Genomic DNA, 15,483 nt, shown 5'->3' on the forward strand with positions numbered 1-15,483 from the left:
GCCATAATTAGATGAAACTATTAAAAAATGAGTATTTACTTTTAAACTTGCCATGCCGCTTCCAAAGCCCACTTATTACAAGTGCACTTAAATAAACGGTAGCTGAATACTTAAACAAGACAGAAATACAACAACTCTAGTAAACATATCAATTGTATTTTTATTCAATTCTACACCACAAATATAAGGGCTAAAGAACTCAACGCCGCGCTTTGCCTGAATAGCAGACTGAACAAATAAAAATGCTAAATATTTAATTACACATTGGTGCTCAGGGTGCCAATCGAATTTACAACCATCACTTTTACAGTTGCAGTCTTGTATCACTGCGCGTGTAGAGTCGCCACAGCGGCTTAAAAAAGTGAAACAATTTAAATTAACAAAATGATAAGCATGTATTTAGAATTTGAGAAACTATATAGACAACAATCGTTAAAAATTCTAATTACTAAGAATAAGTAATTTTATTGAAATTTTTGTAAAAAATCTGAAGTTTAATTTATTAAGAACGGTACATGCGTAGTCAGCAATTTGAAAAGGTGGTAAACATATGTACAAGACTATATCTTTCTAAAAGTATAATAATGATTAAATTTGTTTTAAAGTTTTGTAAGTAATTCAATTTAAGCAAATATATTTTTTTGTAATTAGTTAATTACAATATTATTTCAACATTTACATAAATTACATTCTCTGTATGTTTCCGAACAGAATACAACTGTCAAAGTTGACGTAAGTTCAAAAGTGATGTATCTACAGAATATTCAGATGATATCGATAATTTATAAATTAACCCCCATGTAAAATATTATTTATTACTAATCTAATGTGTTGTGTATATATTGTAAATTTGTGTTTGTTTTGTTTTAGGTGAAGGCTGTACTAACACAGGATCTCTTTTTTTACATGTATTCTATAATTATGTATATTTATCTTTTTTATTACCGGTTAATTTCCTTCGTGTGTTTTCCATACAACGTGACATTGGCGAAATGAATTGTGCTCAACTGGCATGCTCGAAACGCCATATTTCGAGAAATCAATCAATCGATAATTTAATATAATCGTATTAACATAGTAGTGGCGCAGAGGCACAAAGTGCTACTGTAAAAGCAACTGGTTTTAGCTTCGATCCCCACTCGAGGTATTGAAATATTTATTTAAATATATATTTTATTTTTTCGCTCTGCTTTCGAGGCTAGCGTGGCGTTGAATTTCTCTACTTAATATGCAAAACCTCTAGAATTAGAAAACAAATATTTTTAAATATGATATGATATTTCATTCACAAATAATCAAATAAATATTATTTCATCACTTGTAATATTAGAAAAAACTCAAATAACATTATTAAAAAACGATCTATTACTACATTAATAATAAAAAACGGCAATAATATCTTCTATAATCGATAATCGATTAAAATTACAACATCACTACACACCACGCAGCCAATCAGAGCGCATCACTAATGTCACATGCCGGTTAAGAGAAGGGGGAATGGTAATTGTGAATGGCATTACAGAAACAAACGTTTTCGAACGAACACTAGCGTAGTGAGTTCATATTTCGTATTCGTTGTGTCAACAAATATTAGCCGCGCGGTTCAACGTTGGCAGGTATATACTTTATCTCGTGAAAGTGAGGTGTTGTGAAATAATAAAATGGATATTGTTCATTAATTAAACTACTGTTTGTGTTGTGTTAACTTTACAAGAATCGTTATACGCTGTTGCAACGTAAGTATTATGTTTTTATATAATTTTTAGTCTAATAAAAGTTTTAAAAACTACATCAAATACCTATTCGGTGTTACGATATCGTTGCTTATCTTTATCTATTGTCGAAACTATCTAATTTGATTACATTAGTGTTAGTTATAATTAAATCGTGACATTTTTTCAGTTGTAATATGCTAAATGAAGATTAAGTAGGTACCTAATTTAAATGTTCATTGTAGTTATTAAATTTATGCAAAACCAACGAAGCCGCTTACCATAAGGCTATTATAATTATGATTCATAAATATAATATAACTTTATTAGCTTTAGAAAACCTACGTGAATAAAGGTAACTAATATCCTACCTATGTATTCTTGTTGGAATCGTATTAACGAAACTTTTTGCGTAAAATATAGTTTCGTCTGTTTATTTAACGTTATTTTGAGATTTGTTTCTCCGTAATTAGTAACTAATTGAGTTAACAATAACCCACTTTCAATGTTTATTATGAAAATTGTCGAAAATTTCATAATTAAATAGGGTACATAGAAAAATAAAAGTGCAATTAAATTGCTTTTATCGGCTCATTACCCGTTTACATTTAAATTACTGCATATCGGTAGTCAAAGTGATCCATATCAGCACCTAACTTTATCTACAGGTGATAAGTTCTTTGTTCCAAGCCAGCAATAGACCTTTCATTGTTTTATTTATTAAAACAATAAAATAATGCAATACAGTGAGATTTAGGAAGGTCACATTGCACAAGTAGCAACCATTGTCTGAAAATTAAGGCTCTTTCTATTAAACTTGATAACAATAAGGCGTTAAATTTTATTGAACCATTCAAATTATGTGTTTAGTTAAATTAGAATGTGATGGTGATATAAGGATGTTTCCTTATTTTCTCTTTCCATTATAATGGCACTTATTATAGTTACCATCTAATCTAAGAGAGCCACTACACATAAACAAATAAATAAATACTTATTATCATACACAATCTCTGACTAGTTTTGTGATACCAAATTTAGTTTTTTTCTAAATGTCAATTTAATCTATTGAACTACCAATATCAAATTATTATTATTGTTTTGGTGTAGTACGACATAAATGTAGCACAACCACAAACTGCAATTGCAAAAAAGCCAACATTTGTGAGTGTAGGTCTCAGTGCATTTCAAAAATTGATCCTTTTCAGACATTGTCTTAAAAAATAGGAAAAATCATGGAAAGCAGCACAGGGTTTACATTAAACAAAAGTCTATAAAAGTATTTTTAACAGCAAGATATTGAAACCATAAAATAAACTAAAAACAACAACTTGTTGGCTTTGTTTACACAAATGCAAAAACTCAATTCTATAAGGTAACTCAATTGAAGGCAATATTTTATGTTCATTAATTGTTGGACTTTTTTAATAATTATAAAGCTATTCACATTTTATCTCATGTAATAAAGTAGGTAGAGAAAACTTAGTGTCAAGACACTCCATTCTCCACTTTCTCTGCCAAAATAGTCTGTGTTCTTATTATGTACAACACAATTTATAATTAAACAATTGTATACTAAATACAATAATTGTTTCGTTTCAAGACTATTTCAGTAATGTCACCGACAATCGATAAATCTGATAATATGTTAATATCAATATAATAAAGATAAGATTGATCAGTTTATGTTCTAGAATATTCTAAGGTGCTATGCTTAATATTGTTGTTATAATTAAATAGGTAATCCTGCCTCTTCATAGTGCTGAAGTGTTATAGTTGATATAGTGTAAGTGTCATAATTTATAATTACATTTGCAAATAGTTGAGACTAATATATTATATCTATAATTATATTTATTCTAGTTATCCAAGTAATTCTTTTTAAATGTGATCAAACTTTCTTCATTATGCAGAGACATCCATGAGGTCAATATAAGTACATCATTCAGTTTCTAAGGCTAAATTATAAATAAAATATTATCAATACTAAAGATGTGACAAGCTCTTTGGTAACACTAGGTTCCCTCTGACTACCATGTTATGTTCTGAATGCAGTGTGAAGATATAAACAACAATACTAATAAATCAAGAATGTTGTTTTCTCCATCACCAGCACTTTTTTATCAAAAATATTAGGGCCACAGGAAAGTTTCAGCCTTGCTCATCGATATTTTTGTAACTTACAAAAGTCAATTAAAATCATAAAATATAATTATATTTTTGATAATAAACGCGATAAAATTTTTAACGATTACGTTTATATAGCGATAGTCGCTATCAATCGTATGTGTCATGTACCTGATATTGGGAGTTTACTTATCGCAAGGAGCCTCAGTGGCTACGTGTCCGTAAAGCTGTCAACACAAAACATGGCTGAATATCGCGCTGGAAAGGCTGGCATCAATGCTGAGGCCCAGGCAAGGATCCATAGCAAATATAATGACGATATTGCTCAAGAAACCCTCGAATGGATCAGGAAAATCGTCGGACAACCTGCCAACACTGCTGGAGACGCAGACAACCTATATGAGGTACTTAAAGATGGCACCCTTTTATGTCACCTTGTAAACAAGTTCCAAGAGGGATCGGTCAAGAAAATCAACCAATCCACCATGGCCTTCAAGTGCATGGAAAACATAAACGCTTTCCTTGAGGCCGTGAAGAAATTAGGTGTGCCAGCTCAGGAAACTTTCCAGACTATTGATCTTTGGGAGAAGCAAAACTTATACTCAGTGGTAGTATGTCTACAGTCGCTTGGCCGAAAAGCTGGTAATTTCGGCCTACCATCCATCGGTCCAAAGGAAGCCGACAAGAACGTGAGAGAATTTAGCGATGAACAACTGAAGGCTGGTCAGAATGTAATATCTCTCCAGTATGGAACTAACAAAGGCCAGCAATCTGGAATTTCATTTGGTAACCGACGTCAAATGTAATTTAAAAGAATAATATATAGCTATTTATGTAATAAATATTTTTATAACTTTTTAAATTTCTTTTTTCTTTTACAACAAGGTGTGGTGAGACTAGAAAGAATGCGTAACTGAGAGCGATTAGATAACGGTTACTGTATTTCACTTATGTATTGCTACAATGATATTGTAATGCAATTTTAATATCTTTTTATTGGCTTTTTTTATCAGGTATATTAATTAATACCTTATAATATTTTTATTAAGTTATTTAGTAAATATATCCTAAATAAACCTGTCTTCCTCTTTCTCATTGCTATAATATCATAAAAGGCGAGGATACCATACAACTACAGGTTCCCTAAAGCATAGATCGCCCTCGTGACCTTTGCGAAGAATTAGTGACAATCACCTCCCTAATGGTCTACTTGACGTCACCACACCGCATATCGATCTAACCTCGACGGGAATCTGTTGCCTAGCAAGTAAAGGTTTATGCCAACTTTCATATAAACATAACTAAATTTAGATATTTATTCCTTGCGGCATTTTATTTTGAGTTTCTGATATTTACTTAAACATGGCCGTATGCCGATGTTTTAAGTTATTATTTGCTTCAATTGGAATTGAAATTACTTTTTATACAATATTGAGGCCAATCGTGACACAGAGGCAAAAGCGTGAGATTGTAAACGCGACAGGTTGTGTGTTCGATTCCGGACTAGGAAATAAAATATTACGCTCTGGTAATAATGCTAACGAGGCAAAGCTCCAAATTCGGCGGAAGATGAGAAACAGAGTGTCTTAACACTAGGTTCCCTTTGCCTGTTATGTGTGGGATACAGCGTTAAGCTGAAAAAATATACATTACTTTAATTTACTTTTCTATTCACATAATTATTTAAAAAAATACAAAGTTGAACATGTTTATATATATATATATATATATATATATATATATATAATATTAATAATAATAACATTTAATAATATTACTCTATACCTAAATATATTTCAGATATCGTTAATCCGTCTAGCAATTATTGAAATGATATCATCGTATTCGTAGATTATATTATGTGCTAAGCGTCTACGTGTTACATGAACACTCATTTTTCATTCTCATTACTTCTGGTGGCAACTGACAACACTTTGCTGGCTTCCTTTGCAGAACTTACCTTAATGGTAATAATATTTGTTTAACTAGTTTTTACATTTAGTCATAATCATTAAAATAAATCTATATCTATACTTATAATAAAATACATGGAAGATATGTAAGAAAAATGTTCTTGGTCGCACTTAATAATGTAAAAGAACCAAAAATAAGTAATTTAATGTTGGTCTGTCTGCCGTTTGTCTGTCTGTTTGTTCACGCTGATCGATTATGAGAAAATAAAAAGTAATGGAGATTAGTAAATTAATAATTATGTAGTTCAAGCGGGGGAAGCCGCGAGCGGGTAGCTAGTTATTAATATATTTATTAATCTATGTGTCATAATCAAATGTTTTTTAGTATTACTTATCTATTATTTTTTGCTTATATTTATTGACATTTTTTTAAGTTTTAAAGCTATTAAGTTACTATGTATAGGAACATTACAGCGTTAATTGTACGTATAAAAGGTAATAATTACATTTTACTTAAATAAAGCTTAATATAAAATTAAATCAGTCTAATTAGTAGTAAGTGTTAATAAGCGTAAAACTAAAACAAAATGTGTGATTGTAACTCACCTACCGGAAGGTGTGGTCACGCGCCAGCAACTACCGGAAGCACGGATGTTCCTGCGCTAGCGCATTTTAACTTTGTTTTGGTTCAAGTTTAAACACCCCGTATATATAAAAAAAATTTAGTAAATATATTAGCTTTAGTAATTATAGAGTAGAGACACTGACGTCTCCATCTATCTAGAGATATTTTTAAGGCCTTAACCTTAACTTTTAACTGATCTTCTTGTGTAAAGGCTTTTTTTACCTCTACTAGACTATTACGAGGTGCACAGACTTAAAAGCAGCTTTGCCCCCGTATAGTGCACATAGCCCTTAATAAAAGGACTACAGTCCTACACCCTACGCACAAAGGATTCTTCAATTCAAACCAGTTGTTCCCGTGTTAAGCACGTTCGACCAAACAAACTCTTCAGCAATTTATAATATTCGGGATAAAAATAGAAATGTTAAACTTGATATGAATGAAACTGGTTTGCTATCATTTCAATTTATCAGAAGAACATACACGCTAATCTAATGAACAACTTTTATAACATAAACTAAATTAATGAATAGTAATTACATTAATATTAGCAACGACTACCTCAAAACTATTATAAACCAAAAGGAAAATGGTTTCGGATTCTTTATGTATTTATTTAGATAGATCAACATAGTATAGGATTTTATGAGTAATAGTTTTAAGATCAAAACAGAAAATCAGCTTCACGCTGTATCACGCACACAGCAGGATATGCAGAGGGAATTAGTGTTGAAACACTCAGTTCCCACTTTCCTGCGAATTCTGGAGGAAAGTGGCGGAACTCAATGCCGCGCTTTGCGTAGACGAAATGAAAATATAAATTGAAATAAATATATAATAATAATTTCTCGATTGGGGATTGAACCCACAACCGTCGCGTTGTAGTCACACCTTTGAGCCCCTAGACTGGCCTAACAATTACTCGGCTAGTTAATATTTAATAATAGCTAATATTGGAATAACATTTTAATGCATTGAATTGGTAACAGTTCTTTCAAGTATAATTGCCCGGATTAGTACAATTCTGACCGCCTTTTGAAAGCCTTGAGTAGGCTCAGCCTGGATTACGTCGGTGACCTAACTTTATGTTTGTATTGTACCTAGCTATTTAACTTTAACATCATTATAATTATAATTCTAGAGGCCAGTTGTGGCGCAGGGGCTCAAGTGCTATTTTCAATGCAGAATAAAAATATCAGCTTCACGCTGTATCCCGCACACAGCAGGATAGGCGGAGGGAACCTAGTGTTAAGAAGACATTCCGTTCCTCACTTTCTGCCGAATTCTGGAGACTTTCAACGCAGAATAAATGAATGAAACATTAAATAATTAATTCTATAATTTATAACTTTCACATAGAGTGATTTAGTAATCTTTCATCAATAATATAATAAGGTAATGGCGTGAAAGTGTCTTATAGTTGTGTCAGGCATGAGTAGACAGACTTCAGTGATTTGGCAACTTTGTCTTCAGCTGGTTTCGAAAGCGACTGATTTCCACAAATCATGCTCTAAGTAATCAGTTGGTTATGTAATAGTTGGGTCTATTGGCATTTAGTTAAGAAAACTATTTTTAGAAGTATTCTTTATCGTAATTATATTATTTTTATTTAGAAATAGGTAAATGCTACGTCCTTGTGTTCTGAAAAAAATATATATATTGAACAAGCTTATTTTCAATTAAAATAGATATTTTTATATAAAAATATATTCTTTTACTCGTTTTTATATATATTTATGTTGTGGAGAAATAAAAGATCTAATTTAATGCAGCTTCGAATGCTTCTCACACGTGTCTAACAGTCTCCCCGTCTTCCAATTTTTTAAATTCGAGCTCTCTCGTGTTAATTAGCGGATTTCAACACCGCGCATTGCCATGTCAGAGCGGAGAAATTATAATAAGTCATTGCTCGAATGAGCATCACTAATATTAATATATTATACACTATATATTTTGAAAAACCACATTCAACCTAGAGTTATAACTATTCCTAGTACCTACGGCTAGTTAGAACCTAGCTTAGGTCCACACCACCACTTTAATTATGCCAAACTTCAGGTATAGTATATAAAAATTGAAATAACTGATAATATCGTTATATTCTAAGCATATTTCCCACGTTACACGATATCGATCGTGCTTGCAAGGCTTCTTGCCACGGTACAGCGGCTACTACTATAATTTACTATACCTCAAGTACATTCCTTGTAGACCATCAATTATTATATCATAATACTATAGAGGTAAAACATATCTTTTATTTAGTGACAAATGATTCAATAATGGGGCTTCTACGACTGTAAACGCATTCGCTGTCGCGTTTACATTGATTACATTTTTATTTTTTTGTCTTTACGTAAAGTTTAAATTTATAATATTCTCTTATTTTTGATTGATTTGATTAGTTCCATAAGCTTATTAAAAGGATAAACATCACTCTTTCATTTTAAGACCGTGTAGAAATCGTAAAAATATCTTCCCTATATTATTATAATAACTTTCTTTATTACTATTTTCAGCATTGCGTCTTTGCAATATTTAGATTATTCTAAGCTTTTTTATTTATAGCTTATGTAATTCTCAATATTTTGGAAAAATTAAGAGACATGTAATTTGAATCATGAATGCTTGCGCCGAAACGAGAATAATAAATAATAATAATAATAATAATATTCTTACATTATAGGCATTATTAGATACAAATTCTATTTGGTAATTCTTACATATAATTATATTTCTCATTATTTCTATACTAACCAATTACCATTAACTACCGTACAGTACTTACTCATCTCCAATTATATCAAGATCTTGTTTTTATAGCTATTTATAACCATCGTCCAGACCCGTACCGCTATGCGCAGTCAATCGGCCGGAGATTATCTCTGTAACGGAGTGACATCCGCTACCAAGCTCGTCACAATTTCCATAATCATACTTCGTTTATATGTGAAATACCATTGTAGAGTTTCTATTGTGGTCTGTCCATATATTATTCTCCTTATCTTTGAAAGTTCTCTTCTCTCTTCAAAAGTTACTGACGTATTGGGGCGAGATAATACTACTATGTTTAACAACTACTACACCTTTGGTTTACTTACAGCATTCAAAGTAGATAAATTATTAATATTTTATGCAAGTATGCAATATGCAAGTTCCCTCTAAGAATCTCGTACTTCCCAGGAATATCATCCACGAGAAATGACTTTCCATCTTATCATTAAAAAAATATGATTCCATAAACGTGTCGCCCTATATATCCATAACTGCAATCGATTTCCAAAAGCTACCTATGGTAAAACTGTCCAATAATCCATTATCTCATCGTATCTCGGATTAGAGCACAGTAAAAGTGAGATACGGTAACGCCATTAATTTGCTGGCAACACTTTAGTTTGACATAGTGCTGACACATCCGTTAGAAAGCTAATGCTTACATGTTACAACGAGCAAGTAATCTTTTTAATGATACCATCATAATGATTTACCACACTGACTTGCTATAAATAACCCATATATATATTAAATGCTTTATATTAAATGCTTCGTAGGAAATATATATTAAACTGCATATATATTAAATGCTTCGTAGGAAATGAAATGTCATAGTATTTTGAAGATCTTTAAAAAATATTTTTTTTGTTGTCCAGGCAAAGCGCGTTATTGAGTTCCGCCACTGCGGCGGAAAGTGGGAACGGAGTATCTTACCACTAGGTTCCCTCTGCCTACCCTGCAGAGTGCGGGACAGCGTGAAGCAGATTTTAATTAATTTTTAATTTGTATTAAGTCCTAAGGCGCTATTGAACTACTCGTATATGTAAATGCCCGCATTGTCATTGGTTTCTATTTGGATCTAGAATAGAACGAGATACCACAAAAAAGGAACAAGTCTTAAAGGAAATTTGATAAGAGTATCCGTTTACCTGAAATAAACGTTTATTAAACATTATTAATATAATCAATTCCAGGTATCGCTGCTAGTTTAAAACAAATAAAAACTGTGTAACTTTTACAAAATATATTCGGACACAGTCTAAGCAAAAGGCATTTCTTTCTTACTATTGCATAAAAAGAAGCACGTATTTCGGTCACTTACTTTGGAAGTATAACAATCCTGTTAATGTCATATTGATAGAATTTTTAAGTCAACAGAAAGTTAAACAAAACAATACTTAATATTATTGGAACAGAGGACAGAGGATCTTAGGTTTGGTGACCATGCTCTCCGCTTTTCATCATGCAATTTCAAAAAAGAGGTTTATGAAGAGCAATGTATATTATTTATCACTAGCTTTTATATAGGTATTTATTATAAAACAATGTCAAGGTGTTCGTATTATATTCCTACGCGATAAAATGCCTTGGGAAATTGAAGGTGTAACAAACAGGCGTTAAACAAACAGTATTCATGCATTATCTATTGATATGATATTCTAAATTGAAATACTAATTGCAATCTTGCATCTAGTAGGGTAGGCAGAAGGAACCTGGGGATATAGTGTTAAGACGCTTGCACTGCCTACTTTCTGCTGAATTCTAGAGCCAAAGCATGTTGATTGGACGAGCTCAACGCCACGCTTTGCCTCGTTGCTATGGCGAGGAAATTAAAATATTAAACAATTCTTTTCCTCGCGAGGGAATCGAATCCAAAACCTTTCGCGTTTGCAGACTTAATGTTTACATACTCCATAGTGTTTATATTTGAATACTAGCGACCCCCTTGCGGCTTCGCCCGCTTTTACTACTGGATTATTCATATAATGTATGTTTGCAAAGCACTTAAGATAATGTGAAAATTAATTAAACCCTAATGCAACCCGCATTTTCGTAGTTTCAATAAGGATTTTCCAATTGTTTTACACTGCAAGGATTTTTAGTAGGTACCGAAATTTTAAATCTGTGCTACTAATTTTTTCAAGTACTTATTAAAATATATTTCAATGACCATTTTTAGATAGTTAAATGACTATTTTTAAACGGAAGAAATTATAAACAAAAGCCTACCTACTAATAACTACTACAAAAAATATGAAACCAAATATATCGCGCTGAAATAATACATTCAACTCCAATTATCCAAACGCATCTAAATCTTCGTTGCTATGCCTCTATAGCGGGTGGGTTTTTTTTTCGAGCTTGTGGTTAATGCTGAAGAAGTTATTCTGTCCCTGATGAAAAGCAAGCACTACGTGGCTGCCTGTGAGGAAAATTAAATAGAATGCATCGGCCGGGAATCGAACCCGGGCCGCCCGCGTGGCATGCGAGCATTCTACCACTGAACCACCGATGACTGCTCATGACGCGCTTGTATAAGCAAAACGTCGCGGGGGGCGTTTCGCAGCAAGGATGTTTTGATATTGTAACAACTTCTAAAGTACTTATTAAAATGAAAAAACAGTAAAAGACAGTTTTGATCTACATTAAATGGCCAACGTAACTAATATACTTATTTATATGCTGAGAGTAAGGAATAAGTAAAACTTGAGTCGGCACAGCTGATGAGTCAACGGCGTGATGTGTCAACAATTAAATGCGTTTTTCTCTAATACTACTCGCAATTTCGAAATAGTGTAAAAAGCCAATTTTATCTTCGTTTAACGTAGAAAATTAATAAAGTATTTTAAAGGATAAGGATTAATACCATTATGGAAAAATATCCGTCACAATAAAAAATATATTGAAATTACTATTTTTAGACAGAAATATGATCACTACACGTTATTCTTAAAAGATAAAAATATGCTCTCGCGGACTTTTTTGTAGATCTTATTAAGAGGAACAATACTCCAGTACATTATTTTCATGTACGACTTACCATTAAAGCAGCGCATGCGCGAAAGTGTCTCAACGGGTAGAACTTTAGACACATTTATCGTATTTATGTTAATTTACATAAGAATGTACAAATAATAAACTATATATAAACCTTCCCTGCGAAATACTCGACCTAATGGTGAAAACCGCATAAAAATCCGTTGGGTGGTTTAGAAGAAGAAGAGTTAGAAAGTTCAGACAGACACGAAAAGCGACTTTGTTTTATAAGATACTAGCGACCCTATTGCGGCTTCGCCCGCTTTTACTACTGGATTATTCATATAATGTATGTTTGCAAAGCACTTAAGATAATTTGAAAATTAATTAAACCCTAATGCAACCCGCATTTTCGTAGTTTCAATACGGATTTTCCAATTGTTTTACACAGCAAGGATTTTTTAGTAGGTACCGTAATTTTAAATCTGTGCTACTAATCTTTTCAAGTATTTATTAAAATATATTTAAATTACTATTTTTAGATAGTTAAATGACATTAAATAATACATTCAACTCGAATTATCCAATACGTGCAAACGCATCTAAATCTTCGTTGCTATAAAGGTAGGCGGGTTTTTTTTTTTCGAGCTTGTGGTTAATGCTGAAGAGGGTATTCTGTCCCTGATGAAATGCAAGCACTACGTGGCTGCCTGTGACGAAAATTAAATAGAATGCATTGGCCGGGAATTGAACCCGGGCTGCCCGCGTGGCAGGCGAGCATTCTACCACTGAACCACCGATGCGTGTAAGGCAGGCGGGCGCGGGACTCGCTTGTATGTATAAGCATAACGTCGCGAGGCGCGTTTCGCAGCAAGGATTTTTTGATATTGTAACAACTTCTAAAGTACTTATTAAAATGAAAAACAGAAAAGACAGTTTTGATCTACATTAAATGGCCAACGTAACTAATGTACTTATTTATATGCTGAGAGTAAGGGATAAGTGAAGCTTGACTCGATACAGTTGATGTGTGAACGGCGTGATGTGTCAATAATTAAATGCGTTTTTCTCTAAAACTATTCGCAATTTCGAAATAGTTTAAAAAGCAAATTTTATCTTCGTTTAACGTAGAAATTTAATAAAGTATTTAAAAGGATAAGGATTAATACCATTATGGAAAAATATCCCTCACAATAAAAAAAATATTGAAATTACTATTTTTAGACAGAAAAATGATCACTACACGTTATTCTTAAAAGATACGAATATGCCATCGCGGACTTTTTTGTAGATCTTATTAAGAGGAACAATACTCCAGTACATTTTTTTCGTGTAGTATTTACCATTAAAGCAGCGCATGCGCCAAAGTGTCTCAGCGGGTAGGACTTTATACACATTTATCGTATTTATGGTAATTTACATAAGAATGTACAAATAATAAACTATATATAAACCTTCTCTGAGAAATACTCGACCTAATGGTGAAAACCGCATCCAAATCCGTTGGGTGGTTTAGAAGAAGAAGAGTTAGAAAGTTCAGACAGACACAAAAAGCGACTTTGTTTTATAAGATATAGGATAGGATAGGATAGGATAGGATAGGATAGGATAGGATAAACAAGATAATTAAATCAACTTTATGGTTCAACAAATTCGACTATAGGTTCCACTCGACGTACCTTTCTCCCCTCTATACGAAATTAAAAAAGGGACAAAGAAATGATTATACTTGCACCCTGCCCAAAACTACTATCCTTAGGAAGTGCGGGCGATGTGTTGAAATAATGTAATAAAAACACATGTGTGCAGCAGAGCTAGTATTGACCGTGACCGCCAATTAGCGATGCATATATTGTTATTAACGTAAAAAAATCCTTAATAAAAAATAGGAGAGCTATTAAAAGGATTAGGTTTTAACACTTTCAACAGTATGGTGTAATTTTAAATTTTTTAAACATTTTCATTGATCGTTGTTCAATTTCCAATAGATTTTCCAGCAAAAAAGTTATTATCTTCATCATTATAAATATTCATACGAGCATGCATCAAACCCACTACCAACGTTTGCATAGTTACTATTTTTAACTGCGCCACTATTAATGTTATGTTTTTAATATTAATGACAAAACATATAAATTCTTAGTCATCCATTTATTATTATTTCATACAAACATCAATTTAGTACCATACGGACAGAAATATTAAAATAGAATCAATCCTTATTTTGTTTATTAATATCATGTTTAATGTCACTTGCTTTTATTTTAAGTGTCGGTTGCACTGAATGAATAATAATATGATACGTACAGCTTGTTCGTTTAAAAGAAGGCATCTGGATGTCAAGTGAGTCAGAAACAGACCACAGTTAAACAAATTATAACAACTTCATTTAACTAATGTTTGCTTTTAATACTATCGATTTTTTTCATACTTTTATAATTATTTCATATTTCTCGCTCGAGAAATTGAAATATTTATTTGAATTTATGTTTTCATTTCTTCGCTCTGGTGTCGAGGCAAAATTCGATGAGTTCTGCCACTCAACACGCATTGCCACCAGAATAAGGTGGAAAGTTGGGAAAGGAATGTCTTAACTCTAGGCTGCCCGCTACTTGCGGGATGCAGCGTGAAACTAAAAAAAACAATTGTCTATTTATATATGTTTCACCTGCACCTGCGTCATTCCCGTCACATCCGCACAGGGGGGTCAATTGATATGGCCCTGTGCCCCCCGTGATGGTTTATTCGTTAACCTACAATATACAGATATAGATTGGACTAATTGATGTATTAATTTGTATTGCGATCTTATACGTTTTGTTAATTACTAAGACATAGTGTTATTTTGTTGTACGATAGGCTCATGCAGCACATTGCACAATTTAGTTGTAATTTTAGAGGAACTTTCAACATTTTTTGACATAAAAAAATATATGTCAGGTGTTTAGGTGATTTAACCATTCATTTATTTTTTTTTTCATTAAGATTCATATACTTTAATACTGTATCTATTAAAATAAACAAATAACGAAACTCGAAACATCTATAAATTTTTTACGGCTTTGTCATAAAATAAAATTGTATTTTATTGCCTAATAGTCAATATTACAGAAGCTTAGTATGTTGCTTTAACTTTAGTAACTCGCTATCATAAATCCTTCTTAATTAGTAATTCCCATAGCTTTTCTATTTTTTTGTTTTTCTCACACATTCTTTGTTTTGGTTATAATCAGTTAGTTAAATGTATTATGATTTATTTAAAAAAACTCGAAACTATCTAAAAAGATACCGTCTCACATTTTGTACAATATTTAAAGAAAGTCCATTGATAAGTCTGTCTGTTCACCACTTT

The 15,483-nt window shown here is 32.2% G+C and overlaps 1 protein-coding gene and 1 pseudogene across 3 annotated transcripts in view; both read left to right on the forward strand.

The window, feature by feature from the left end:
- Positions 1 to 1,505: 1,505 nt before the first annotated feature.
- Positions 1,506 to 15,483, forward strand: part of jar (Myosin heavy chain 95F jaguar) — a 42,431-nt gene continuing 28,453 nt past the window's right edge. For all 3 annotated transcript variants that reach the window (XM_085186751.1, XM_085186753.1, XM_085186752.1), the window contains exon 1: positions 1,506 to 1,739. The gene's annotated coding sequence lies outside the window, so the exon portion shown is untranslated. The remainder of the gene's footprint in view (positions 1,740 to 15,483) is intronic.
- Positions 4,010 to 4,704, forward strand: LOC146538055 (myophilin pseudogene; annotated as a pseudogene).

This window comes from Heliconius melpomene, chromosome 6 (genome assembly GCF_056956725.1).
Source record: "Heliconius melpomene rosina isolate 202511_hmr_F chromosome 6, ASM5695672v1, whole genome shotgun sequence".
NCBI lineage: Eukaryota > Metazoa > Arthropoda > Insecta > Lepidoptera > Nymphalidae > Heliconius > Heliconius melpomene.